This window comes from Galleria mellonella, unplaced genomic scaffold, assembly GCF_026898425.1.
Source record: "Galleria mellonella isolate WM207_F2 unplaced genomic scaffold, CSIRO_AGI_GalMel_v1 utg44, whole genome shotgun sequence".
Classification (NCBI taxonomy): Eukaryota; Metazoa; Arthropoda; class Insecta; order Lepidoptera; family Pyralidae; genus Galleria; species Galleria mellonella.
The window spans coordinates 997901-1003900 of NW_026442100.1; the positions used below are offsets into that span (position 1 = coordinate 997901).

Here is a 6000-nt window from a genome sequence, read left to right on the forward strand (position 1 = left end):
ATAAATATCTTTACAATATTTCGTTAAAATATCAACAGAATTTGTGGGAAATAAGATGAGTAAGTTTTTAGGCGACATTCAAAAGAAGTCCCCAGTTCGACTTTATTCTTAACCGACTTCAAAAAGAGAAAGTTCTTAACTCGGTTGTAATGTTTCTTTTGTATTTGTTACCTTATAACTTCGTTATAAACCAATTGTAAACCGATTTGGAATATTCCTTCTTTAACTAAAAAGATATACGTGTACTTACAAATTGGTCCCATAAAAAAAATTATCAAAATCGATTCGATAATTTTGTTTTAAAATAAAATAATTGGTTTTGATACATTTCAAGTCATTTCTTCTTGTGAAACACAATTTCAAATATTCTATATAAATATTATTATCTTAAAAACCTTTACAACTTGTTTTTAATAAATATTTTTAATTAAATATGTCCTACGTTTCTGTATTAATTTTACTTAGAATATTATACAAAATGACAACAAATAACTCGTACACTATAAAATAATATATTTTACGTAAAATAATTACATAATTCATATTTTAATTACTTTTGCCTCAATGGCATAGTATCCCGTTCAGCGATAAATTGGATTTATTTTATAAATAACATTTTAATATTTGCTAAATTAATTAATTTAAATAATATTTATTTTTACTCAATAATTTATTATAAACACCGAATACTGAAACACCTTTATATATTTATTCATGGAATATAATAAACATAATAAAAATTAATTAAAATATAAGCTTTGCCCGTGACTTCTTCCGCCTTATCGATACAATATTGATGGAGCAGAATAAAACTATAGCTTCTCCATGGTAAAATTTATGGCCATAGAGCCGCTATGATGCCATGATGTAACGAATAAATACTCTTTCATCATTTAATATAATACAGAGACACAGTTTACAATAACTATTGTATACAATATGTAAATATATGTAAACGAGTTATAAAAACTTTTCATTCCGGTATTCTTCGAGGTGTAAACAGGTTAAAGGTTACTCACGTTATAATAGACGAGAAATCGTCGGAATAATTAACTGTAATTATTTTAATAAATTTCATTTATATATATTTGTATATCTATCTGTTTGTATGTTCGTCCGTACATTATGCAAAAACTACTCATCATATCTTCATAGTCGTATAATACTGACGGATCTTTATGTGTAATATTTGTCAGATCCGTCAGTATTCTACGACTATGACGATATCAGCTGTTATCTGTTCACTACTAAACATAAGTCTTTTTCATAGACTACCATAAGGTATGGGAACATTCCTTATGGCATATTACCATTTAAGGGATTTTCCAGTAGTTACCACGCTTAACAAACAGATTGACAATCGTAGTTTGGTATTTGCTGATATTTTTAAAACGGACGCTGCTGCCCATCACTGGACTATTAAGTTCCCATAGTCGCCTTTTACGACACCCATGAAAATGGAAGAAGCGGCCCATTCTATGACGCGACCATAGTATGGGGACAAACAAAAACTACTACACCAAATTAAATATGGTTTCTCGGTCGTACTCCTGTAGGTTTAAAGTAAAATTGTGTTTATATCTTAATATGTAGTCATAAACTTGCATAATCCACGCCTACGAGGTTGTGGGCAAAACTATTGAAAGTGAATTTATTTGTTTATTACTTCTTGACGCCTTAACAACTTTATGACGATTAGTCATAAAATTTCATACAAGTAGACGTATTATTTTAGATAGAGAAGAGCATAGAACGCGGACGAAGTCGCGGTTAAAAGATGGTCTCAAATCATCAATCAATACATATAATAAAATCGTAACTGATCACTGTCTGTACATGGAAGATATATAAGAAAAACTATTGTAGGGGAGCTTTATGAATTTTTGAATTGTTATCTGTTTGTTTGTACGTTTGTGCGCGCTAATCTCAGAAATTACTTAACCGATTTGAACACGGTTTTCACTATTGCATTTCGGGTTGTTACACTTAACATTTAGTGTTTGTTTTATTTCAATCGGTTCATAAATCAAAAAGTTATATCAATCTAAAGAATGACATACGAAATGCTATAAAATAATCTATCAGTTAAATTGTCAAAAACTTTATGACGGTATTAGGTACGTAATTATTATTTAAACGTATAATACCATATAAGACTGAATTCATGAAGAGTTCCAATGGGAATGATATACAGTAACTATATGGAAGCGAGCAACGCCGCGGGAAACTGCTGGTCTTAAAATAAAACTATATCAAGTCGTCTAATATGTATACCTAGTAATATCCTCTTTTAATAAGGAAAGACTCACGCTCAGTAACGTCATTTAGTGTTCATTCATTTATTATTTACTTGAAACATGAAATACAAGGTGTTATACGAGTATATAAAAAGCGTATATAAATATTGGATCCTTAATACAATTTTAATTTACATTTTAATATTATTTCATTATGTTAGTATTAATTTAATCATTTATTTGCTCCATTATATTCTTTAACGTTTCAACAATAGTAATACGAACAATACTCAATACACCAGTCCATCGATTATATCAAGTAATATATATCTTCTATTATTAGTTATATATATTATTTATAAATCTGTGACTGTAAATAAATAATACCAGAAGGAGACTTTGTACAAAAGTCGATTGCTTGAGTTCTGTCCCATTCGTGTTTCAACCGCGAAGCAGTTGTGTTTGCATGGCTGTGTTTCGGTTTTAAGGGTGGGATATGTCGTGAATTTAGTGGGTACAGAGGAATAACACCTGAGTGAATCCTCAGGAATGGCAACGTATCATGGGCGAAACAGTATACTGTTACTATCCATGTAGCTGTCCATGGTACTGCTCATGTCTATAGGCGACGGTTACCACTTTCCAACAGGTGGGCCGTCAGCTTGTTTGCCATTCTAAGTTGTATAAAAAAAATATCCTTAAATTTTAAACAACAATAACATGATAAATTAATATTTTATTTTATTTATTTGTCGCATATAACAGAAGTTTGCAAATACAAACTTAAACTATAACATGCAAGTATATTAATCTATTGATCAGGTAAATTTGCCTTAAAATTATATTCAAGTAAAATTAAATACTAGTATTTGGCATTCCATTGTTTTTGCCTATCCTAATGAGAGACAGTCGTAACAGATATGTATGTATGTATTAATTAATATTCAAAATTAACACCAAACAACTTTAGTAGGTACTAATATTAAATTCTTTGGTATAAAATTGTATTTGTATGTACGTACATTATATTTAGATGTTTATTTTAATACTTAATTTAAATAAATAAAAATTAAAAGCTATTTATAGGTAACCACATGTTATAGCAGGGTTGGACCGACTTTATGACTAATTATTTTTCAAAATATTCATATTAGTTCGATTTAAAGTTATTACTGGAAGAAAATTAATTTGTATTTGAACCGGACATTTTTAAAATTATCACTCGATATAAATAAATAAAGTAAATCAATTAAAAAAACTTTTTTATCTGAAAGCATATATTATGGACTTACAGATTAGTTTTGCAATTTTTTTTTTCAAATCGATTCAGTCATTTCGTTTATTTTTGCTACTATTGAATACAGGTTTTTTGTGAAACACAATTTTTAGACTCGTAACAATTAAAAAATAACATTTTTTTTTTTAATATTATACACTACAAAATATTACAAAATATCTATGAAGATTTATATGTAGATACGTGCAGACAGTGAAAGAATTCGGGATCATTATTCTTTATAACTAAATTTGATGTAGCCAATTTTCAAGAGAGAATCATTGGCAGATCGAAAAGAATGACGAAGATAAATCCAAAGATGATTTCATAACAGCAAACATCATAAATTGATTTAACTGTTTGGAAATTTATGCTGTTACCAAGTTACATTTGTACTAAATACAATACAAAAGCAACGGTTCTGATTGTTCAGGTCTAATGAACTTGTCTCAAAGTTTAATTTAGAATACAGAAGTTTTAATTTGATTATATTAAAATGACGAATTTCCCTAAATAGGTATTAAATAAAATCATGTATTGAAATTAAAATAAATAAAACCATCATATCGTACCTACCGTTACACTGTATACTGCTGAACATAGGCTTCCCCCATAAGGGGGGTTTTGCCAGGAGTTGCCATGCTTGTTAGGTGGGTTGGCAACCGCAGTTAAGATTTGGTAATGTTTTTAGAGGGACGCTGCTGCTTATCCCCCAACTATTAAGCTTCCTTAGTCCCCTCTAACGACACTTATAGCAAAGGAAGAGATAGCCTAATCTGTGCCAGGACCACACGAAGAATCACTAGGGTATTTTATTTTTCTACTAATTAAGTAATTGTTTTTTTTTCACAACGTAAGTACCTATTTAAATTAAATATTGTATGTATAAATGATGAAATCTATATATGTATGTCTATACCATAAAGCTACTGAGTTAATACAAAGTGCCTAATAAATTTGAGTAAAATTGCAAAGTAGGCACCAGTACTGCAATTTTGCTCTCTGCATTTTACGTAAGTTGGTATACTGGAGAGATAAAGCTTTGCAATTAGCAAATTACTTTAACCTCCTTTAGTAAGGAATATATATTTATTATTTAAAAAAAAAATGGGTATCACGTAAAATCCATTGAGCATGTTGAGCAAGCAAACTAATAATGAATGCAAATATGCACACTACTCAATTGAATAAGCACTCTGCCTTCTGACCTGTAGAACAATCGGTTAATATTCTTTGCAGATTTTTTTTTTAATTATATCTACTTAAGAGTATCCACGGACCAATAAATCATACAACATTGTAGACCTTGATACAAGAAGGCTATTGTTACTTTAATAAAATGTGTAAGTGCTCACCTACCTTTTATTTTATAAATGTCAAATTATTATTACACTGTAGACAATGTATTATTATTTTAACTTTCCGTCATTAATTCAAAACCCAATCTCATTCTGTAACTAAATTGAAAACAAAACCACAACCTATTTCATAAAACATATTAGTTAAATAACTTGTGTCTTATACAAACACAACATACCTAACATATTTTCGAACAGTAATTACTCTAGTGGCAATAATACTCGTAGATGAAAATACTAATAAAATAAGTACCACATACCTATCTACTTAATATTTGGTTTACTCAGAAACCGATAAATAGAATTGTCACTTATCAGTTTGGATAAACAGCTGCTCGTTATGGTATCGCGAAAAACAGATTTAAAGAAATATTTGGCAGTTCTTACATTTAAGAAACCACGACCTTCATATACATTTTTTTTTTAATTTATACTCACACGCAAAATGCCGGCACACTCGTAAATCCACTCTCGATGTTGAAATAAACTTCACAACTCGCAAAATCACAAGAAAGAGCACACTAGTCACAAATATCAAGAAACATCTACAAGGGCATTCGTCATTTTTACACTTTGTGTCACTATTCAAAGTTTTTTTCAAATCGTTAACTGAAAGGCGGCAAAGTCGCGAAACTATTGGACGTTAAAACGCTTACGACACACCTACACCGTACGGCGAACGCACGCAGACTGAATCAAAAATCGTGTTTTGTTCGTATCCAAATCTAATCCACGAACCTGCGAACAAAATCTCTATTCAGAGATCGGGTTTTTTTATCACATCGTAATATTGTTATGTCAGATTTGGTACGTACCAAGTACGTGTGTATTGTGAGAAAAGATGCGAGGAAATGCAAACTTGGAATTTGTTAGAGGGAGTAGGTACTTGCGCGTCTGCGAACGAAATATAAGCCGAGCCTATCGACACTGTGACCATGATATGGCAGATTCTTGCCTCTTTCCCACCCTTGTTTTGTGCATAAACATAAAACAATTTTTTAGTCATTTCGGTTTCTATTATACTGTAAAAAAAGGGAATGTTTTAATTTTATTCATCACTGACATTACTCATTGCTACACTAGTTAAAGAGTCTTGAAAGATTGCGTTTTTGATTCTGTTCATTAAAAT

At 30.1% G+C, this 6000-nt stretch overlaps 1 protein-coding gene across 2 annotated transcripts in view; it reads right to left on the minus strand.

Moving 5' to 3' along the window:
- Positions 1 to 5580, minus strand: part of LOC113518905 (angiotensin-converting enzyme-like) — a 244579-nt gene extending 238999 nt beyond the window's left edge. For both annotated transcript variants that reach the window (XM_052898565.1, XM_052898564.1), the window contains exon 1: positions 5310 to 5580. The gene's annotated coding sequence lies outside the window, so the exon portion shown is untranslated. The remainder of the gene's footprint in view (positions 1 to 5309) is intronic.
- Between the last annotated feature and the right edge of the window lie 420 nt (positions 5581 to 6000).